Genomic DNA, 25,199 nt, shown 5'->3' with positions numbered 1-25,199 from the left:
GCCAAATTAATTGCAAGTCATGCTACTATTTTATTATATTAGAAAGAATTCTTTCCACACTGTCAATTTTTTCCCATGTACCACAGTCTTATAGAATTGCACTACATTATAACAGTGTCTCAATTATTATTACAGGTACAATTGATGACAAAATGAGACTAAATCTGATTATCTGACTGATGACAAATTTGAGCATCAACTACAATCAATTTCAGGCTCAAAGTAGCCTGTAGGACAATTCTCTGGATTTAGCAATTGCCTTTTACAGTTGTTATCAGTATTGGAGTTGAGATTTTCAAGGCCTACATGTTCACCATCAGGAAAACTGGACTGAGAATTTTCATCTGGGGACTGTGCCATGAAAGAGTGGTTAAATTCACTCATGTGATGTGTTCTTCATGCTCCTCATTCTCAGTGTCACTGAGCTACTCATTCCTTCCCCAGGGGTAGCCAAAGCTCCTTCAGGTAGGTACAGGATGTAACTCCCCAGTTTCAGGATTATTCTCCACATCAGTTTTCTGCATTCTTGCAGATGATTTCTTTTACCATTAAATTCCCAAGGTTATCATGTTCCTTCTTTTCTCCACAGCATGTAGACCATTGAAAATGGCCACCACAGCAGCACATGAGTCCAAAGTTTTACATGGTCTTTGTTTTGGGCAGATTTCTCTGATACCATACATCAGGCCTTGGAGAGAACTGTGCTTGCTCCCAGACTGAGAGCTTCCTCATGAGAAGTTTCTTATGTAACAACTGGCAATTGATAACTTTGCCAGGGATTCCATTCCATCTTCCATGAATTCTCCCTCTTATAATCTCATGTTGCTATATTTTGCATCATTTTCTTTAGACATAGTTTCTTCCTCAATGTCACTTTCTTGTGTGTTGCTTGTTGCTGTGGAATTAGCAGGACTGCTGCCCACAAGATTTACTTCATCTTCACCAACAAGATCCAGATCTCTATCTGAAAGCTCATGATGATACTCTTCATTCTTCATCTTCTTCTTATCTTCTTCATCTTTCTCGGTCTCTCTTATAGTAAATGTTTAAAGAAGCATGCCAGAGCATGACCCAGACTTCTTAGGTCATGTCTCAGGTACATCATCATTCTGGGGGCTAAGATGATTATCTGGTGGTGACAAGTCTCTTGATTTATGAGTCCAAGATGATTCAAGACAGTAAGTCTTTCTTTAAGACTGTTTATTTGTTGGATATAACTAGTCTGTACAGTTTCCAACTGTGTGATATACCAGTGCTGGTTGTGGCATTTAAAAAAAAAATTCTTGAAACTACCTGAAAATTTAAAATTACTATATCATTTTATCCATTCAAATATCCTTCATTTGCAAGTGAGTCCAAGTTGAAAAATCTACTATAGCCACAACATTCTCCAACTTCAAAATCAGATGCAAATTCTCAAATGATATTTTTGATAGGATTACTGCAGGACTGGTGAACCATCTCTACACCACAGTACTCATATTTGGAAGTTTCAGGCAAACCAGCTGAGAGTTCCAGAAACATATATAAACTCCATTTCCATACTGGTAAACTTTTAACCTCCATCAAAGACCTGAAACTTGAAGAGGTGGACTATAAACAGGATCTGGTACCTGGTTCAAAGTACTGAAATTCTCTACAACAAAAGTAACTGGATCATAAGATGGTGCTAATGCACTGGTAAAGTCTGGTGGAACAGGAGTGATCACAAAGTACAACAAGGGTTTTCAATGAGCTTGCTGAAACATCATTAGCATCTCTGAGCTCTTACATACCAACTCAGTCTTAACTACAAGACTGCAACTGGTGCTCTGGCTCCTGAAGGAATGACTCCAGCAGCTCAGTTTCTAGGGTTAGAGATGTCTTTTCCTATCAGTGCTATAAACTTATTTTTCAACTGTATGTCCAATCATGCAATCATAATTTCCACTGCATTCCTAACTTCCTGAACACGCTCATTTTTTGCATTTCTTACAGCTTCTGCATTTGCTTGTACTTCTTGAACTAAGCTGCTCAGTTCCATGAGAACAGAAGAAATCTGGCTACCTCTTCATTCACTTTACTGACATGCTGCTCATAAATTTCACCGAAGTTTCAGAGGTATGTCTGCCACGCAGTCCTCCTCAAAGTGCATACTGATGGCAGACACACTGCTTATGAGTCCTGCAAAATACACCAAGTTTTTCATGGTGATTCTCACACTTGTCCTTTCCATTTCTTCATGACTGGTGAGACTGCAAATTTCAAGAGTCTCAAGCGGTTGTGCTAATTCTTCCCCCCAACGTCAGTTTACTAGCTCTCCTAGCTGGAGTGGAGCAGGGTAATGGGAACGCTGAGTTCACTGCTGTCAGCACCGAATAGGATGGAAGCAGCAAAACTTAAACAATGTAATCAAGGGAACACTGCCCAACTGCTTCAAGCAAATGAACCTTGGGAAAACTCAGCCATACTCTCCACACTGTTTGTCCAGTGCTTGGAGAGCCCTGGGTGACACGTGGAGTCAAGTTCTGCCAAAGGTTGCCAGATCAAATTACCAAAAGGCTCTGACCACAGCCCCACTAGTGTGCTCCATCACCTCAGGCTCTGTGCCAGCGATCCAGTTGTGCCATTCTCCTCACTTCCATATGACCACAGCTCCTTCCTTTCTCCTCAGCCACCACCCGAACTCCAAACACGAGGAGGCCCCTGCCCACAGGATGCAGCAAGCAACTGTGGCCACCACAGTGGAGGAGGCACCTCAGAAGATTCCAGAACACCAGTGGTAACCAGGGCATCCAGGAAACAGAAAGGCATTTGGGCAAAGGAGGGATCATAACCTTGGTTTTCAGAGACATATATTCTCAGACATAAGGATGGTTTGATCCTGAAGGCTACCAATTTCAAGTGAAACTGCAATACAGGGTTATGCAGCAGGTAGAGGCCGCAGTCTAAACTTCCCTCTTGCTTAGCTCCTATGTGAAGTCTCCACTAACACAGTGGGATATGGTAGTATGGACTCCTAGTGTTGTGGAGGGAGGACAGGCCTGCTGAGAACAACTCACCATCTGCAGACAAGCTTCTTATATAATTAAGAGCACTGTCTGATGTCAAGTGGCTATGAAGACAAAGCACTCCATTATCATCTGGATATTATTCTGTCTATCAAGTGGTAATAACAAGAGTCAATGGATGGAAATAATTGATGGGAATTATGGGAAAAGTCTAACTGAGATTAAGGCTACGGTGGCTTGGGAAAGAAGATAAGTAAACTACAAAAATAGGTGGCCCAATGCCTTGAATCACCTACTTTCATTGTATATTTAGGCTTTCACTCAAAGCAATAATCTTTGGAAATTTTTTTTTTTTTTAAATCAGTCCTCAGGGAAGGGGAAGCCTTCTGCCCAGTTACTATGTGAACCAGTTGGTAGTATTAGAATGCAGTACAGCTCCACTCATGGGGTTCCTTGAAGACACAGCTAATTGTCTCCAAAAGGCAGAGGTTAAAAGAAATGCTGCTGGTCAATGAATAGCACACGTGCCGATTACTTTTATCTGAAAAGAGAATCAGTGTGACATACGTGCATACACAAATTCTTAAGTAGTATTGTATCAACTGGTTGGTCCAGCCTTGGCTTGAAACTAACAGAAAAGTCAGAGACAAGGAGGTCTCAGAAAGGGTCATGAGGATCGTTTCTGAAGGTGAGCAGAAAGACTATTTCCTTCCCGTATGATAGTGCGCTGGAAACAATTGTCAGAGAAGGCTGTCTTCAGTAACAGGTAGAACACATACGCATTTGTTAGATGACTGTTGGTCCTGGTCCCCTTGTGCCTAGGCAGTGCCTCTGTGCACAGCATAGTGACGGGAACTGCGCACGGCCTAATAACGTGGGCTTTTTCACCCTAAAGCCAATCCTGCTGAATGCTGCAGAAAAGCCAACCTGTTACTGGTAGAATGGATTTACCTTCATTCAAATCAAAACAGAAAAAATACTTGTGGGGCAGAGAACAGTTTGGAGAAATATTTGGCTGGAGCTTTGGAAGTGATTCTTGAAATGATCAAAAGAATTAAAAATTGAAGGTTTCCTATAGATTGCATTGTGTCTTTCTTGGCAGTAGTACTGAGAGAGGATTTTTCGAGACCAACAGTTTCTGGTGGGGAACTGGTGGACTTTGAACACTGGTTTGATGGCTCTGAGGGGAGACAACGCAGGTACACGAAGCTGTCAGAGAATAATCTCACCAAACCACAGAGCTGAAGACTTCTAGCAGCAATCATGTGTACAACGGCAGCACATTTGGAGGTTTTGTCTGCAAGAAGGTTAATGAGAAAATTTAAACCCCAACAAATCTTGTTTGGATAACTGGTAGTAACAAAACCAGTTTTGCATTCATTTGAAAAACAAGCTGGATTGTAGAACTTCTGCTTTTGGTGAAGTTCCCAGGGCCAGCTTGAGTGTTTGTATGAATAGCTATGATCAAACATTCAACCAGAAGTCACATCAGTTCTGTCAGCTTCAGCTGATAGGAAGAAATTCGTTGCAGAAGGTTGCAAATTTGGGTTGGATTTTGAAGTAGAAGTTTAATAGTTAAATGTTATTTTGAATAAAGTATTGGATTTGACCATGGAGGAGTTTATTTTTAGAGAAATAAACTCACGTTATTTTGGTCTTAGAATTCTTTGAAATTTCAAAAGTTTGGAAGTTTTCATTTTTAAAAGAACAACAGTTCTCATCTGGATATTCTGAGATTCTGAGTCAATTCTAAGAGAAGTACTTGAATGTATATATTGCAATTGTTTTATTTGTGACATATTTTTGTTCCATTTCTCAGTGTTATTTTGAATATATTCCTCAATGACTATATATATATATATATATATATAAATTGTGTATATATATATATATATAAATTGTGTATATATATATATATGAAATTGTGTAATATCTATCTATATATATATATATATCTTAAGTATCTAGAAAAACTTTGCCTCAGAAATAGGGTGAATTACATATATGCTATTGCAGATAAATTATTATATAGAAGTGATTGCTGCATCTTTGCTAAGAAATTTTTTTTAAACTCAAATGGTAAAGCTATTTCAATGTAAAAAAACATGGTCATAACAATCAAGAATATTTATAAGAATACAAAGAGTTAACACTTAACAAAATTTATAAAATCTGACATCTACCAAATTATAGGGCTAAATGGAAATATAATCCAAAGTGAAGAGAAATTTAAAAAGTTGAAACTAACCAATAAAACAAAACACATGAAATAATAAATATAAATTAATAAAACAACAATATAGTTGGATTCCACACATTCAAGATATGAGGAAATCTTAAACATGTTAAGAAGATACTTGAAAGATCTAAGGAAGACCTGAACGAAATTTCTAGAGATAAAATTACAATGTGGAAAGTAAAAATGATACTGAACTTAATATAGGAACAAAAGGAAACATAAGTGAACTTCAAGGTATAACAGTAGAAACTGTACAGAATGATACAGAAAAAGAGAAATGAACTAAAATACAAACAAATACACAAGCAAAAAAAACAGTGCAGTAGTGAACTGAGAAAACATTTAGGCCCTCTAATAATATGTATTTAACATTCTCAAAGGAGAGGAGAAAGAAGGCAGAAAATGTGTAGGAGCAATTGCAGAAAAAATTCCAACTTCAATGAACACTGTAAACTTAAAGATCGAAGATCTTCAGTGAATTCCAACCAAAATAAGCATGAGGAAATGTACAGTAATTCACATAAATGAAATTGTGTAATATCTATGGTAATGAGGGCTGGGGATTTAGCTCAGCGGCAAAAGCACCTGCCTGGCAAGCGCAAGGTCGTGAGTTCGGTTCCCGGTACCAGAGAAAAACCAAAATAAAATAAAATAAAATAAAATAAGATAAGATAATGAGAAAAACTTTAAAGGCAGCAAAGGAGAAAAACTTTAAAAGCAGTAAATGGAGAAAGAAAATGTGTAACATTCTAGTGGAAAATCTCACAATGACAGCAGATTTTATGATGAAATCAGGGCAGGACAAAGGTTAGTGGAACTATATCGTTCATGCACTACAAGAATACTGCAGACTTAGAATCCTGGACAAATCGGAAAGCAAATCTGTAAGAAAAACAAGTACCAGAAGGTCAAAGAATTCATCAATAGGAGACCTGAGTCAAAAAATAATGTCAAAGAAAACTTTTTTGGCAGAAGGAAGATGACAACAGATGAAAATCTGGAGCAGTATGGAAGCATAGTGAGTACTGGAAATTACATGGAGAAATAAAGTGGATGTTTTATCAACATATAAATATATTTAAATAAAATGGTCTAAGTAGAGTAATCTGTATAAGGATCTTTACCATATGAATGACTGAACTGAATAGTAAAAGCAGTCAAAGGTTAGAATGGAAAAATAACTTCATCAATAAAGTCTCTAGAAAGCTTATTGCCCTTCTTAATTTTGTATTTCTTTGTTCCAGAGCTCAATATTACATTTCTGCTGTTTTTAGCCACCCAGTTTATGATATTTGCTATGGCAGCCTGAGAAAGCCTATGCAATACTCATCTATAAATTGTTTTAAGTTTCTTTTTCTGTATGCAATATATTTCTGTATGTTGGAATCAATTTTCTGAAAATAATTTTGATAATAACATAAAGTAATACAAATTCTAACAGACAATTCTGACAACACCTTTATAACAAATATTACATAGTAGAAAGATTTCCTTCTGCCTATGTGGATTATAGGACCTGGAACACCAGGAATTCAAGAAAGAAGACAACCAAAAAGTATTCTCTTTTTCTCAGAATTGTTTCTTAAGAAAGGGTCCCACTATGTAGCCCAGACTAGACTTGAACTCACAGTGATCCTCCGGCCTCAGCCTCCCAAGCAGAGGGATTACAGGTATGCATGACCCTTTCCAACTCAAAACTGTGCTAAAGATTTGTCCTTCTCTTAGCTATAAGAGAATCTGGACAGCTCTTTATTTCCAAGTAATATGAGAGCCCATCTAGGAATCAAACAGTAGTTTACCCTGCAAGGAACACTACACAGGCATACATGCAGTAGCAAATAGAGCACGAAGGATCTGGGGACTTAGTCTAGAAAAGAGATGTTAACCTGGGTTGGGATATGAAGCTTTAGGAATGATTTAGTGGAGGCAGTTGTACTCAAATCCTGCAAGAACTCAAAATCAAATTATAGAAGTTAGTAATCGCTAAAAAGAAGAATGTGCAAAATCTAACGTTAGCTAGTGTGACCTGCTGTATACTTTCTTGTACTTTAGCTAATACTTGAGTGAGTGACTCAAATTCTATTGAGTGGTTTGCTTTGCTATCTTAATATAAAATTCCCAAAACTCAAATGGGATAAACACTTTAAAAACCAAAACCCAAACCATGGCACCTCTACGCTATCATATTCTCAAACCCAAATCTACATGCACACATGTATGGAGGAGGAGCCACTGGACAGTTGGCTTTACAAAGTCAGTCTGTTGCTGGTAAGTGTCACAAGCAGCTCCATGTAACTTGCTAGCTAAACACTGTAAGATGTGTTTGCTGTCCTCTGGATATATAGGAATTTAGGAAGACAGGAAAAGCAGTTTTCTTATATTGTGATTCCAATAGTTTGAAACATTATGTATTAATGTGACTTTCAGAAAGCATTCATTTAATTTATTAAAAAGTCATAAAATTGTAATTTACAGATAAAATCTGAGGTCAACTAGCTAAAATTAATCCCTAAGTTCACTCAATTCCAAAATCATGAAATGTTTCTCCTAAATATTTTATATTCTCCTCCACCTTAAGCTGAGTAGAGGCGAGTGGTTAAAAGTGTGACAGAGCATGTAACCCAGAAGACTGTTTTTGACACTTAATCTTGCAATGCATATCTTATTACATCCCAGGGGAAGAAAATGAGAACGTTTGAATAATGCCTACTTCTCCCTATTGAGACTTATCTTTAGAGCCTCCTTATTTGCACAGGTATTGAATAGAAGTGAATGAAGGTAAATATTTAAATGCTTTATTTCACATCAGATTTTTATGTCATGCATCTTTCTTGTAGGACAGTAGCCTCCAAACGCAAATGCACAGTGTAATCTAGAAAGTGGCTATCACCACTATCCCCAGAGGCTTAGATCGCATTACATGTCTTTCTTCTCATTTCTGAAAAATCCCAGGAGCACTTTAAATCACCAGGGTCCCTTCTGGCTGCACTTTCCTGCTTCTGCTTAATTAGCTTAAGTTATAGATGATCTTACTTTTCCCCGTGAGCAGTCCTGTTTGTCCTCACATGGACCCAGATGTGGAACTCCGACTGCTTCCCTAATGTGCACATCTGCCTTGAGTGTAACCTGCATGATCTGTTGAAGGGGAACAGGAAAAGTCGCACCCCTCAAACAGAAACACTTCCGTGGTGAATATTGAAGGACTGTGCCGCAGCGACGGGGCAGTGTTTCCACCACTCTTCTTACTACATAGCGCGATCTAACCAGGTTCTGTCTCCCCTTCTCTCGCGCTCTTTTCTTCTGCCCCCGCTATGCATCTCTCAGATAGAAAATTGCATTATCAGGTCTGGACTTAGAGGTCAGTTTGGTTTAAAAGCTCTACATTTGAATCTGTAAGAGCATTAGAGTGGCCTTAAGATGAATAAATAGACAGTGGACTAAACATAAAAAATAAAGATAGATATTGGATAAACGCTGGTGCACAGAGGACAGAATCACAGAATCCGTGAATGAAAATCATTCCCCAAAGGGGGAAGTCATCAGTAGTATGAAATGGTCTGGACAGTTTGAGATGGAAAAGAAATGAGAACTGATAATCAAACACAGCAAAACACTGGCCATTGATAACTTTGTGAAGCCCAAATTCAATAAAATGTTGAATATAAACTTTGGGATCAGTCTGAGGGAAATTTCAAGGTGAAAATTGAAGCAGTAGAGACAACTCCTTAAACCACTGTATTCTAACACAGTTTAAAATACAAGAAAGGTTTAACTTCAGGGAGGTACAGGGTCTGGACACTTTTATTAAGTTAAAAGAGTAGAGATTTAAAGATGATTATAGGTCAATGGTAAAGAGACAGAAAAGAAGAGAAATTCATAACACAGTGAAAGAATTGGATGAAAAAAGATGCAAGCTATGTATCAGATTCAGTGAAGCTCAGGTAGAAGCAAAGGGCATTTATGTTTTCACCAGAAAAGCAAAATATGCTTATAAATATGGACAAGTTTATAAGCCAGGATATTTCTTGTTTGATATTTTCTCAGAAAAAATAACAGAAAGTGTTATCTGTTGAGACTACAGGTGGGAGAAGTATTAATTTCCAGATAGCTTATTACAGTAGATATTGGCAACAGAACTGTGTGCAGGAATTATTTATCTGGATGCTTTCTGATAGGCATTTTGAAGATTATTTCAAAATTTGGGCAAACTTATAAGGTCAATAAAGTTCTTAAACCTTCAGTAATCTGCAAGTGAAATTTCTTTTTTGAAATTACATGGACTTGTTTTTTTTTAAAGAAAGTATTTTGGACATTAGAAGTAGGCAAGGGTCAATTTAATAGAAGATACAGTTTCTCTAGAAGTGTGTGTGTTCATTTGAGGTTCTTTGAATTACTGATAATGGTGTCTGCTAAGCTTTGGAATGCTGTTCACAATGTAAAAATGACTTTATAACTGGGAGAGCAGGATCAGTTACCAGGTGGAGATCTTCATGGGACACACTGCACAACCAGAATTGATAAATGAGATTTTACAACAATTTTCCAGTTTTGTTTCTTTCAATTAATGAAAACCCATTATTAATGTTTACATGTTCTTCCCTATCAACTCCATAATATTCTTAGAAATAGTATGAAATATTTAGTCATGCAGCCAAATATCAAATTTACCAGTTTACCAAACTGTATTGTTATTGGCAACTGAATTTTTTCCACTATTTTTGTTGTTGCTTTCTGTTGCTGTTGAGAAAAGGATTCGTTAAAAAAAGTAAAAAAGGAAAACTAAAGCTGAATAAATGTGAAGGTTTCTTTCCACATATATCACTACTTATTGCTTCATTAAGGGATTATCATGGTGTTTTAAAATCAGTTCCCTCAGGACAAGTTGTAACATTCAGGTTGAATGAACACCGTCAGAGGCTAAATCTCTCATGGTTACGTGGTTAGCTGAGGGATAGGTTGCCAAAAATAAATTCCGTAGGTATGAAATTAACTATGGGCTGCCAGAGATAATATTGCTCAAAGTAGCTTTGCCAAAATATTTTTGGAATTAAAGTCAAGGTGTATTCTCCTTACAGATATGGTTACTTAGACACTCAAGCTTTCCAATTAAGGATTTCAAGGTTCAGTTGTGATTTACTTACTGTTTACCCACCTCTCCAGTGGAATCTACTCATTAACAGATTTAAAATCAAATAACTTGGAGAACACTGTGATCTTTATTAGGTATGCATTACTTAATGCATCTGTATTTCTTTAGCAGTGTTGGGTGAAGATTATTTCTCATAACAATTTCCTCTATAAAAGAGAATATACATATATATTATGTACATAGATAATGTGGATAGATAGATAGGTAGGTAGATTGATTGAATGATTGATTTACTAGCACTTTCCACAACGTAATGTTAGAGCTTTTGCTGGGAGTATATGTCATTGATTACAAGATCATTAATTTAATATTTAGTTACATTTCTAACCTCAACATTTCAATTAACTCATCCAACTTGATCCTATTGTTACCAATCTCTATAAATTATGATTTTTTCTTTTTTGAGTTGTTTCCATTTCCTTGTTTTAGACTTTTCTCTAACATATCTTGGTTCAAGCCTTTTCTCCTTAGTCCTCGGTTACTGCAATAGCCTCCGCTTGCACATTTTTCCCCTCATTTATTGCATAGTCAGGCTTATTTTCCCAGGGTCCCTTATGATTAGCAGCTGGCAAAAGGAATCACACACTGGAAGAAGAGCCAGTGGAATGGAATGGATATGGGTGTGTCACTCCCAGGTACTGTCCTCTGAGGGCCTGCTGCAGTCTGTGAGCGCTCTGAGACAGAAAAACAATCAACAGCTCAACGTGGAACACAAAATTCCATTCTAACCCAATGATAACTCATTTTGACACTCACTAAAAGTGTGTTTTATCAACCTTCCCCCATGTTTCTCCAAGGAAAACCAGTTTACCTTACTTTTCCACAGTAGAACTGAGCTTATTTCCTGTATATCTCAGTCTGTGTGGGGGGATGGTGGGAGCTCTGGAAAAGGACACAGTACTTTTGGAATTTGATTTCCCAGGTGGAGATGAGCAGGCCTGACAGAAAATCAGCCTAGGATGCATTATATATATGCAGACTCACCGAGTTTTGAGCAACACATCTGGGAAGACGAGAAGAGACAGCATGGCCCTGAAGAGTGTGCACTGTACAGATTTGGTTGTCCCAGCTGTGCTGACTACACCAGTAATTACCTTAGTTCTGTTCTCATGGGTTCCTCCAAAGCGGACCAATTCTGCTTTAGTGACTCTTCTGTCACGTTCGTGAATAGGGCCATAAATATCAGACTGTGCTCCTTGGGAACCACTAGAGAATGGGGTTAGTTGCCCTTTGCGTGGAGTAAGCTCACCACTCCCATTTCTGTGGTCCTCACCCTCTCCTGGCTTCCCTCACAATCCTACTCTACTTTTACCAGGGTGGACCATACACGCTGGTTTTCTCCTGACAGCTGCATAAAGAAGGACTCTCCCAACATAAAGCTACAGGTCAGGCTCACCTCTATGAAATACGGGCACTGCATACACTATTTCATAATACAGCACTCTCATGTCAACATGGATAATAAAATTATGAAAGGTAACTAGAGCAAGCCATCTTGTTCATCTTTGCATCCTGAGAATCTGAATCATTTTGGCCCACATGTTAGTGCTCAAAACTGCTTATTGGGACTGAGGGTGTAGCTTGGTGGTAGAATGTATGGTTAGCATGCACAGGGCCCAGAGTCTGATCTGATCCTAAAACAAGCAAAAGTGCGATTGTAGGAATTAATGTGTGAAATTGAAAGAAGAAAGGAAAATGTGGAATCTTTTGGATGCAAATAATCAAGGAAGTGAACGGGGGAAGTACTGATTTTACCTTTCTAAATAATTTACCCCACACCAGCATCTGCTTCCGTATTTGGAGTAAAAACACAGGAAGTCCAGTAAGCAAATAAGCTGTGATACTCAGATTTTATATTCCAGTTAAATCTTTCTTTTTAAAACTTTTTAAAATTAAGTTTCAAAATATTAAAGTTAAGTTTAAGTTATGTATTAAATATTAAAATTAAGTTTCAAAATATTAAAATCATATAAGGATGTTACAGTAAAATATTTATTTTTTTGGTAGTAATTCACATTTGAGGGTGAATTTTTCAGACAATATGAATCACGTGGAGCACATTCTTTCATTTAAAAATACTGCTGGCATTTGTTTTCCTGCAGGTATATTTTTATGTATCTGGCTCTAACCATTGACAATGTGTAATAAATACATATGTGTATGATAAGATATACATGTGCTGAAATATACATGATAAGACATATATGACAAGGGCACTGCATATATTTGAGAAAAAAATGATTCTATAAATGAGAACAGAAATTAATCTTATAAAAATACTATATGCATAATAAACATTTTCTACTCTGAGCTGAAGGATTTTATTATACAACTCTAAGTAAAAATAAATATTAATTTCCTACATCTAGTATAATTTTTATGTAGCATCTTTGAATAGCATATATTTCTAATACAAATTTGGATTAAAACTATATTCTATTCTCTAGTTTAGCACTCAATAAATGAGCGATACTAAGCCAGTGACCATATAGGACATACATTTGAAGTGCTCCTGTGTAAATATCTCTCCTGATATTGATATGTATCACATTTCAAAGGTATGTATTAAAATAATTATTTTTCTTTTAAACATAAGCTGAAAATCAAGATATATGTATTTAGACAACTTTGTTTCAAAGGGTCATGAATTATACACGCTTTTTCATTTGACACTTTAATTTTCCAAAGGCTTGTAAAAATTTCAGGTAGGATTTTCTTCAGTATTTCCTCTCTGAGCGATTCATGTTTCTGTGAATGAATTAAATGCACCTGAAGTTACCACTTATCCTTAAAGCAAATTCATAAAAATAGGCCAGAGACTTTCAAATTTGTGTTTCTTTTATATATAAGAAACAAATTATCTTTGCTGAACTTTCATTTGCATGGAAAATACAATGATAAGAAAAGCTTACGTATCCTTCCACATGGATTTGTCACTGTAATTAATCAGTACAGTTGTTTTGACCGTTTACAGTACATTTGGAAGTGCGTATGCACATTGTGGCTAATGCTGCTAGGCAGTGAACACATGCACAGTGATTTTTGTGGTACGGGCGCTTTATATCTGCTCCCAGCATTTTTCAAGTACACAATATATTTTTATAGTCATTGTGCTGTGCAGTAGATCACTCAGCTAAATTTTAAATGATAAATAAAACAAGATTTATTTTCACTTTATTTTATGTGAGATGAGATGAAGTCTCAGAAGTTTTCAATGACTTTTCTAGTATTAAAATTGATTAGCATTAAACTCAGGATGCAGAGACAATAGGCTATAAATTCCATATTCCTTGTACTATATGATATTGCTTCATTTGTGTTACAACAGGGGATTTGTTTGTTGCTAAATTTATTATGAGCAGAGACACAGGATTGAATAGCAGAGATGACACAGATTAGTTCCTAAAGCCAGACTACAAATCGGCCCTTCTCTCTCTCACTTTAGTTTTCTTACCAGGTTTTATGTCTACATATAAAATTTTGTTCCACTTGGCTATCTGAAGTTAATATTGCTGAGGGTCGAGTTATGGCTAGTTGCCGTAAGTTAGTAGACAATTTACATTTTTTCATTTCAAGAATTTTTCATGACAGTGTAAAATTACAAATTATGAAGCCCAGTGTTGTTGGCATGCGTGTAATCCCAGCTACATGGAACGCTGGGGCAGGAGGACTGCAAGGGCAAGGCCAGTCCGTGCGACTTAGCGAGATCTTGTCTCAAAATATAATTTCAAAAGGCCCTGGGGGTGTAGGTCGGTATTAGAGTGCTTACACAATGCACTTGGGGCTCTGGGTTTAATTCCCAGCAGCAAAAAAAAAAAAAAAAAAAAAAAAAAACAGAAAATTACATAGTTTTGGCATTCTCATTATACAGAAGTGGAAAGTAATACACGAAGGATTCGCTTACTCAAATTTAAGCAATTAGTGGTATCGCCAAATTTATCAGAAACAACACTGATCTTCAACCATCATGAAACATGTTGCCATTTATTCACTGTGTATGTTCCTTATAGGTGGGCTTTCAGTAAAGGGTCCTTACGGAAATGAATCATCAAATCATTGAGACAGTAAGTTCTTTCAACAGAAAAGGAATAAGCCAGTCAGAATTTTAGAGCCACTGATTTTCAGATTTAGCTAATGCATTTTTGTTTGTATCATAACCATATTGAAAACTTATTTATGGCTATAAGCTCATTCATAATTTTGTTAATGTAATGAATCAAAAATTTATCTTGAATAAGTATAAGATTACACCAATATTTTTACTATTTAATTAACAATGGCCTACATTTAATTCTATGCCATCTAGAAAGAACACATAAGGATAGATTTTATTTTAATTTTAGCTGCCATATATAATATTATATATAAAGAGACACCTAGATAGACTTCCATAAGATTTTCAACCTAATTTTTATATGCCCAGAACTCATTTTTTTGTTTTATCAAATTAATATGAGAATTTTATGAATATTATTATCGTTTTTTACATGTGTCCATTTACATTTTCAAGACCATATTGAGAAACACAGAGAATGATCACCTAGAATGTGCCATAGTCATTTTATGTAAATTTCTTAAAAATAAAAATATTATTTTTATTTAGCAATATTACTGTTGAAACAGAAGCTACCGTAATAAGTTACTGTAGTTATACATAAGTGGAAATAGCAGTTTTTAATGACATTAAGCATTGAAGAAGATAAGCTTCTAATTACACTTGAAGAATTTCATATATTTTCTTTGAAATAACTTTTTCCCACAGCAATACTAAAGTACAGAGTCTTTAGAAGATAACTGATAAACCTTAATGACTCATTTTTTCTCATCTCCTGAAGTTTGGAAGCATTTGGAGGACAGTTTCAGGTGCTTGAATTTCCTTTTTTGTAATTTTTTACTTTCTATTTATTTTTTATTTTTGTGTACTTGAGGATTGAACCCTTGGCCTTGCACATGCTGGGCAGGCACTGTAACACTGGGCTATGTCCTTAGCCTTATTTTTTCCATTTCCTTAATTACATGGTTGTACTGGTGTCCATTCAAGAAATACCTAATTTTGAAGCTAGACTATTTCCTTCTACATATTCATGTCTATGAGAGAATGTGTCTCCTATATCTGTTCAGGAGTGCAAATTCATTTCCAATTTTGTATTTATCTGTCTTTTTGTAAAACCTAAGTATCACTATCATTTGGTACAGTGTTGACTATAACAGTTGTTCAGTAAAATTTATAAGAATAAGTCACTAATTAAACATATGTACAATGCTGAGTATAAAGCAGCCTCTCGATTAATAATGGAAAATTGATTTACTGAAGTGCTGGTTTGTGGAGTGAATGTTTACATAGCATGCGGGACGCTTTCCCCTCTTTGTACCTCGAGTGTTACACAGATCAAATCCTTTTTCCTGCCTTGTCTGGAGGGGACTCTACTGCAAACTGCATAAATCTGCACTGATGTTTTGATGTATTGTTTTTGTTGAAGAGGATATTCGAGTTGAACATACTATTGAAATGCTCCTGGTAGAGAATAGCAGCTGAGAATGCAGTCGCTGCTGCGTATTGGGGAATCTGCCTTTCATGATGTGTGCCTCTTTAGGACAGAGGCAGAGACCTCATCTTCAGTCACGTAGTGGGATTCCACGGACACTGCTCAGGTGGGCAGATAGTGTCTAGGGTGCAGCAGTCAGGTGCAAAGGGAAAATGGGAAAAGGAGAAAAAGGGAGAGGAGGACGAGGAGGGGAAAGAGAAAGGAAAGAGGAAAGGAGGAGGAGCAGAGGTGGGCTGAGGAGAGAAAGGAACTCTGCAAATTTTTCAGTTTTAGCTAGAAGTAGAGCCTTCACTGTAAGCTTGCTGGGCCAGCCTGAGCCAGTCCAACAGAACATCGGTTTCTTTTCTCCACAACAGCCACAGAAGTCAGAACTAAAAGACAGCTCTTTTAAAGTGCTATGGGTGTCTCCTTGTGTTTATAAGAACAATAACTATGGCTCTCCAAAGAATGACCTTGGTATGTGCGTGGAGATGGGTGGTTCCCCCCAACAGTTAAGGTTTCATATGGACACAGTCTGGGAATGTGCATGCGCGGACTCACATATATGTACTTATTCGTATGATATTACATGATGTGGTATGATATATACTTATTTATCCTTTCACTCATCAGTTAACTTTCATTTCAGTTCCTTGTAAAAAATTTGCCAGCAAATAGGTATACAAACATTAACAAGACAATGTTTTGCCTTTAAAAGCTAAGCTTTTGTGGGGAAAATGCAGATTATTAACCATGTTGTGATTCTTCTTGAATTAAATAACCTAGAAGCAAATAAGGTGTTATTAAGAGACAAAGAACTGACACTGTCATTTGGGACACATAATTGGGATTTACTACTTGGAACACCATTGGAGAAAGAGCCACAGGGCATGGGTTCCAGAGGACAGACAGAAACTAATCGGGAAGCAGGACGAGCTCTCAGACACAATCTGAATAGCATAAACCTACAGTCAACGTGCTGCTTAGTGCCTTAGTAGTTGTATGTTTGCATTTTAAAACAATCTATCTTTGGACGTAACAATACCAATTGTGAAGTTACTTGAAAACCTGGATGAGATAGTGTCTGAACAAATGAAATAAAGGATTTGGGAGAACAGTAAGACAGACAAGCAAAGTAGGACTCTGGGTAGAAGCTCACCAAGGGACAGACTGGAGCAGTAGCATGGTTACTATTGGAAGCATGACACACACGTACTAGTGATGAGAAATATTAAATAAGAAAGAAGGGGACATGCAATCCCAGAAGAGAATTTAGGCATCTTCACGTCAAGTGAAGAGAGTGACTGTGTCATCAGATCAGCGTTTCTGACACTCAGGAATGAGAATACTAAGGATGAAGACAGTGACTTGGGTCCTCAGAACTCATGAGAGAGTTGAAGTGATGGACGCAGAGGGGGTCTCACAGGTGAAGCTCCCAGGAGGACTGCATTTAGGAAAGGTGGCTGAAGAGGCAGAGGTCACGAGGAAGGCTATGATACAGTGGCCAGAGGGGCTGGAGTGTATCTGAAGTGAAGGACGATAAAATGAAAAGCGAACAGGAAAGCGTGTTGTGGAAGGTAAAGAAGACACACTGCAGAGGGCCTTTCGATTAAGAAATAAGTTATTAGAGCTGTGGGGCAAAAGAGAATGGGGCATTTTTAAGGCAGTGGCAAAGAAATCCAGTGTAGAGTAAGAATATGGACTCATGCTATTAGATGAAACTGCAAATACAGAAATCATTGAAATGAGTTGAGGATGGTTAGGTGTTTTATATTCTAATGCGTCTTGCTTACTGGGTTTGGGGTGAAAGTTGTTTGTCCATGTGTCAAAGCTATTGTGAATCAGCAGAAGAAAAGGCTAGAATGAAGATACAGGAAACGTAAGACAAGGAGTAAAGTCCAGGAGGTGAAGGCAGGTCTAAGCAACAGGGGATAAGATGCAGGATTTGTCCTGCATGGTGTTGAGGGGGAAGCATATCACACAGGGAGGCCAAGGACTGTCTGAGGACAGTTCATCAGACCACTTCCGCCCGCCGGCTCCAGCTTCTCAGTGGGGCTCTCCTTCTACAACATGATTCTACAAAGGAAACAAGTTGGGGTTGGTTTTCAGCTGCTGTTAAGTTGTTCTTCCAGAGTTCATACACAGCTGTTATCTGGAAAATAAACTAGATACCTAATCCTGTGGAGGCTTAGCCAGAATCACACAATTTCAACAATCCCTGCAGTTCATCTCATGTAAAATTACTCAGATCTGACCGTACTCGGCATGTGCTAGGTCACAGATGTTATCTAAATGAGTTCCTGAAGGAGAGCAAAGACTTATTCTTCTCCTAGGGCTGGGGAAGGCAGCTTTCTCCAGGTCCTGGGTCTAAGCTGGCTGTTGTACGCTGTCCACTCTTGAAACCACTGCAGTCTGTGCCAAAAGTCCCAGCGGATGAACTCATGCTTTATTTTGCTCAGGCGATGGTATGGGGCCTTCTCATCGTTTCTCTCCGGCTGTTGTTTCCTCCCAGCTTTCCTCAGCTGCCCGTCTCCACCCACTGCAGTGAGACCAGCACCTTCTCCCTCGGAGTCTGTGATACAGTTCTTCAGCATCAGCCCTTCTCCCAGGCACTGAGAGTGGTTTGGACAAAGCCCCGTGCTCCTATCTTCTCTGTTCGTCTCACGTTTTGGTGACCAGGCAAGCGAAGTTGCTGTATGCCTGATTAGCGAAGAAGTAAATATATTCCTTTTTCCCTATCCTCACTCAGCGGGTAATAAATTTCCCCAGTAAAGTGGTTCAAAGACGCAGAGAAAGCAGATCCATTTTCCTGTCTCTTTGTTCCCTATCTTCTTCTTTCTCTTCCTTTTGTTGGCAGTGGTCCCCAAGGACAGGAAAGGATAAGATTATCCCCATGTAAATCCAGCTCTCTGCCTCTACCTGAGCCTAAGGTGAGCTAAGATATCATTTTCACACTAGGAGTGAACACTAGGGAGATGAGGCGCCCCAGGCTTGTGCTAGGTCTAATAAACAAGCACAAGAAGAATGTCTGGCAAGTCTTTCCTGCAGCCTTACCAGGAAATGATGGACTTCCCGCCTTCTTCCCACCTGGATAGATGTTGCAATGGAACAGAATTTAATGAATAGGTGAGTATGTACAGTTGTAGAGGAGGCACACAAAGAAAGCTGGCTGGTGAATGCTGGAAGCCAGCAGTAGCCAGGAGCGTGGGTACAGCAACAGCAGCAAAAGACATATGCGAGCCTGTTTTGGACAGTGAGGGCAGAGCTGCACTGCAGGGACAACACAGGTGACAGCCCGAGCTGCATTTCAATAAGAAAGTCAGGAGCAGCTGACTCAGGGCAGTCCGCCTTGAGCCTGCGATCCAGTGTGCTGTCTGAAGCAACAAGACAGCGAGGTCGCTGCTGGAAGGAGATGAAGGAGCAGGGTGGAGACTCTCCAGAGAACTTACAGAGCCTTCTTCACCTCAGCTGCACACTTGTGTCAGCTGGGCGAGCATCCAGGGAGCTGGGACAGTGCCTAGCACATGAAGCTCCTGTTGGGAGACTTACAGTTTTAAAACTGCCTTGGTCCAACCAGAGTTGAGACTTTTGAGGGCCAATGCTCCAGGGGAAAATCTGAAAAAACACTCAAAATCCTGCTTTTGTAAAACTGGGGGCTACTCTCCTATCAAAACCTCTTTTCAATGTGGACAGTAATTTGGTATAAACTGCAAGAGGTTATTGTTTCTCTACAGCTTCTAAGTTGTGGTAGAAGTTGCTTTTACTATGGGTCTCCAGTATTTCTCTAAACTCAGTATTCTTTCCTGTATTGTTTTGCAGTTTGTACCAGGGAGGACAGAGAAATGAGAAAAGTCTTGTTCAAAACAATAAGAAAGTTAAAATGGGCCCAAAAAATCAAATCAGAGGCTGGAAGTTACATTCATCTTAAGAGAGCTTTTTGATACAAATTACAGTTAAACTTTCACCTCTGTGAATTAAGCAAGAAAGAGTCTCAGTTCTCAGATGCAAACTACGGAAGCCCTCAGTCTGAGGAACTGTTAAGTTATGTGCAGCTCCCCTCCAGTACCGATCAGCCAAGGAGTCACCATTTCAAACCTCGGCAAACAAACTCACTTTCACATTTTCAAATCAGAGCAGTATTTCAGTGGAAGACAAGTGGAGTATAGTTTATTTCATCAATATGTTCTTCAGGGGAACTAAGTGTATTATTTGATTTTCAACCAAGGACATAATATTGTTTATCATTGTATGCTGTCCTTTCTAGTGACATTTTTATAATGCCAAATTTATGTTCTCTTGCGTAAGTATGAATTCACGTGTTTCACTGCTGAAGTCAGCCTGACAGCATGTGTGGTGAGAATATATCACTCACTGTCTAATGAGGATCCTAGCCCTAGAAGAGACAGCTCAACGTAAATCCCGCACTTTGGGGTCCATGACAACCACTGGTAGGGAAATGAGTGTGATTCACAAGAGGTCAGAAAGGTCTGTATGCAAGGATTTTTAAAAGACTTGATAAAGTACAGGTACTGCATTCAAAACAAGAGATACAGAGAGAGCTGACCACTAGTAAAGCACGTTGGCCAGCAAATATCCATCCAAAAACAATATTCTGTAACAGATCACAGTAATAAATATATGACATCTAAAGTCTACAGTGAAAGTTTAAAGCCTCTTCTGCCAGCCCCCACTTAGAGTTATGGACTATTTTGATCTAGATGGTATTCTTAGATATCAGGAAATGTTGTATTAGAATAATACATCTCCTCCTTCCAGCAGTTTTGCTATTTATGTACTTTTTGTCAGATCGTAGACAAGTAACGTTCTGCCTGTGATGGAGTCATGACAGTTATATGTGTCTGGTTCACACACGACGCTCTGAGATGTCAGCCGGGTAACGCACAGGTCAAGGTTGGGCTGACTTGTCATCAGAGTGACTCACTGGTCATCAGTAACATTCTCAGCCCAGGGCAGAGCTGAGACTAGAACCACGGGGTTATGGTTCTTATCTAATACTTTCCGTTCTCTCACCTCCCGAGATCCAGAAGAGGTATTCTAACTCTTTATGTTTCTTAGAATTTGTCCTGACATCTCAGACTCCTTTGGAAGAGACTGCTAAGTGCCTTTTACGTAAGATATTTGATAGTACAAATGGAAATATTTCTCAAGATTTTCAAGATTAAAGCTTTGTGTTGTATACCTGTACCAATTCTCCAAAATGAATGTGTTCATTATGTATTGCAAACACATACTAATAAATATTTTTTAAAATATAAAATAAATTAAAATGCATAAATTATTCCTGCTGTGGAGGCTGAAACAAAAGATTAGAGTCTTGAAGTAATGTTAGAAAATTTTGAACTATTAATCAGTGCTTTGTTTTTTTCCCTAAGTGACCCTTCTCTCATTTAGTGAATGTGTTTTCGTTTCACTGCCTCAAGAAGATGAAGATATAGTAAAATAAAGAAAAGTAAATAGTCCATGACTCATGCCTGCTTTAAAGAATGTGTTCTTTTGGAATTTTGGTTTTGTATGTATTTTATTCATTCCTGCATTTATTCTGTGCATGTGGTACTGGGGAAATGTGGTGTCCTGGCTGTAATCTTGAGGGGCAAAGCTCCAGCACTGAGCTATTCTTCCAGCCCCTGAAGTTGTGCTTTTAATTGATACATAACAACTGTACAGTTTTCGTGGAGGAACAGTGGGCTGTTTCAATACATGCATATAGTGTATAAGAATCAAACCTTGGTATTTAACAAATCTACATCATATATTCCCTTGTGTAAGAATATTCAGAATCTTTTCTTCTGGTTATTTTGAAATACTCATTTCAATATTGCTAAACCCAGTCACCCAACTGAGGAAAAGATTACCAAAACTTCCCTCCATCTGTGGACCCCCGTTCCACTGGCAAAACTTTGTACACACTGACTGATTTTTCCCCTCCCTCTATCCTTCCCCTGGGTTCTGGTGACATCTCTTGACTCTGTACTTCCACAGCATCAGTTTTTTGACATCCACTTCGGATCTAGAAAATCTAGACGATGTGGTGTTTGTCTCTCTGTGCCTGGCCTATTTCACTTACCCTGATGACCTCCATGTTCAGCCATGTTCCTACAAACAACAGAGTCCCATCCCTTTAAAGAACAAAGAGTGTTCTGCTGTGTGTGTGCTGCCTCTTCTCATCCATTCATCTACCGATGGCCACTTACGTGAACTCCATGTCTTGGCAACTGTGAATAGTGCTGCAATGAACATAGTCACACAGTTATATCTTTAACACACTGACTCCATTTTCTCTAAATAGCTACCTGGCAGTGGGGTTCCTGGATGACATGGCAGTTCTGTTCTTAATGTTCTGAGGAGTTTCCACACAGGTGTGCACAGCGGCTGCACTAATTTACCTTTCCATCAGCAGTGGACAAGCGTCGCTCTTCTTCACACACATGGTAGCATTTGTTACCTTTTGTCATTTTGATAACACAGATTGTCATTGGTATGAGGTAATATTTCACTGTATCTTTGACTTACATCTCCCTAATGATTAGTGATGCTGAGAATTTTTTTTCACATGCTGTGGCCCATTTGTATGCTTTCTTTTGAGAACAAATTATTCAAGTTATTTGCACACTCTTAAATTGAAATTATTTACTTCTCCGCTATTTAGTTGAGTTGCTTATATATTATGGATATTGATCTCTCTCCAGATGCATATTTTTTCAGATGAAAATACAATAGAAATGCTCCTTGACAGATCTAAGGAAGGACCTCAAAAGCAGGCAGCAAAATAAAATATAGGTAACTATGAGTACAATAAAAAATCTTTTGCACATCTAAAGGAACAATCAAGAGAGTAAAGAGAAAACCTACGGAAGAGGGGAAAATATTTGCAAACTGTAAGAAAATGCATTTCTTGCATTTTTTGAATTCAAGGGAAACCCAAGGCTCCTGAAAGAAAAGCTTTTCGGTTTAGGTGGGGAGGGGACTGTTTAACCACTGAGTTAAACTACTGACTTAACGAACGTGGAATAGTACATATTCCATTAGAAGAAGCTTTTCTCATGGAGTAATCCTTTGAAAGAACACGAGAGCAGAGGAGGTGAAGCCAGAGAGCAAGAAGAGGAAGAGGGCGATGGCAATGGCCCAGCATCCTCTGCTTAGGTATCACTAGACTACACCACTGCATGGAGCAACAGACACCCAGCCTGACGCTCAGCATACCATAAACTTTAGGAAAGTGGCTCGACCATGGGTCTGCGAATACACAGTGATGCTCACATGCTGACTAAGCCCGTGGACATGAGCCCCACAGGCTCTTGGAGTGAGAAGTCTTATCCCTCAGTTTCCCAAGTTGCTGTCAGTGGCGCAGCCATGACCTGGGAAGCCAGCCGGCTGGAGGGGCAAGGGCAAAGAAGCTCCAAAGGAATGTATCACATCACCTTCCAGACAGAATCTGGAGCTCAGCCTGTGCTAATGTGGAAGCTGATTGCACAGAGCAGCAGGCAGGGCACAGGGCACTGGAACTCCAACACGGAGTGCAAACCCAGCTCTGTCTCTGAATTGCTGCAAGGACTTGGTCCAGTTTTCTAATCACTCTGAGCACAAGCTTTTCTGTTTACAAAACAAGGAGAGAAATAATAGCACTTACTCCTCCAGGTAGTATGAGGCTGGATGAATTCCGATGGCTGAAACATCCACTATAGGGTTGCATATGTGTGCCTACACGTGAGCTGTTTTTAACAGTCCTCTGTTAAAAATACATGGTTATGGACAGACATAACCTAGGGACTAGATTCCTACTCTGAGCCTTTACCACATTCCACTAGACTGCTGCAGGCTCTAAAGTTCAGAAATTGTGCCATGATGGGACTAGTAGGAACGGAAAGTTTACTGGTTTACACCAAAGTTTATTAAGTTTAAGGTGACTCTATTTGATATAGTTCAGCTCTCTGCTACAATGTACAATTATAAATCTGCACATATATTAAATCTATTTGTATATGTATATGTAGTTTTCCATTTCTTTGAGATCTAAACAAAGTATGTGGTCTATGAAACTCATAACCACAGAAACTGAAGGTTTTTATGTGAAAGTTTCCTTTTCATATAACAGTATGAGATTTGTTGCTGATTTCTGTACATATCCATATGTGCACACACATATCTGTCTCATGCTTGAAAAACGATATTATTATGACAGAGATGATTCCTCATTTTGTGCGATCACTAAGCAGTATAGCAGCATGTATTAGGAGCCAAAATTATCTCAGCATTAGTGTTTTTATAATAGTTTTTGTAACCAACTTGCTCACACTTATCATAGTAGTAAGTGGACGCTGTCTATCCACTGGCAACTCAAGAGACTACCCACATATTCAACACATTCTCCTTATAAATATGATCACTTTTTGATGTTTGATGAAATAGAGGTAGAATAACATTTTGAACAAAACTTGGTATGTGTTAAATAACCCAGGAAGATGAAATGCAGAAGTGCCTAATCACAGACAGGAATTGTGTTTGCCTAGCCAGCTTCTTGCTTTAACAATATAAATCGCACAACTGGAAAAGTCCTGGGACCTTCAGCTACATAAAGAAGGATGAATGACACAGCTGCCCTCCGTCTTTGTGCGTGGAAAGTGGAGCCCATCCGTTCCTTCATGAATGTAACTGCGACTGTGTGAGTCCCTTCACTCAAAGACATGTGTCAGTGCTTAAAGCTGCGCCTTGAGATCACAGAGCTGCTTGCTTGCTGAGGCGTTCACAGACAAAAATATTATGTTCCCCCAAACTCAGGGAATGGCGGAGTTTCAGAGAGAGGAGAGTGAGAGTTACCCTTCATATCGGTAACTTGTCCTCCGAGGACCCAGGCTGTCCTAGCCCAGCCTTAGCGTCCATCTGTCCGACAGCTCCCCTTACCACACCAAGATGGACGGCACTCCTGGGGAAACAACTCTGAATTACACATCAAACACCTCGCAACTCTACTTCATCCTACAACTGGACTCGAGGAGGGAAATACGACAGTAAAAATCAGGGCATTTTTAAACCGCAGGGAATGATTATGGTTTGTAACTTCGAGGTAGTAGCGTGACACTGGAAGTGACTACAGGCTTTAATCCACTCATCCTTTCTGTTGATTAACACCGGTCTCTTGGAAGGCAGGTGCCATTCCACAACATGGTAGTGTTACATCTCTTCAGCTAAGTTCTGCCTGGTCTATTCTTAGTGACACACACAGGTGTGGAGGTTATCAGTCGGGTTAATACACAGGGAAATGGTTTCAATAATTTTAG

The 25,199-nt window shown here is 38.6% G+C and overlaps 1 pseudogene; it reads right to left on the bottom strand.

Moving 5' to 3' along the window:
• Positions 1 to 728: 728 nt before the first annotated feature.
• Positions 729 to 22,013, bottom strand: LOC102014540 (annotated as a pseudogene).
• Positions 22,014 to 25,199: the final 3,186 nt, after the last annotated feature.

This window comes from Chinchilla lanigera, unplaced genomic scaffold (assembly GCF_000276665.1).
Source record: "Chinchilla lanigera isolate Chin_1 unplaced genomic scaffold, ChiLan1.0 scaffold00009, whole genome shotgun sequence".
Taxonomy (NCBI): Eukaryota; Metazoa; Chordata; class Mammalia; order Rodentia; family Chinchillidae; genus Chinchilla; species Chinchilla lanigera.
This window is presented reverse-complemented; position numbering and strand designations above follow the sequence as displayed.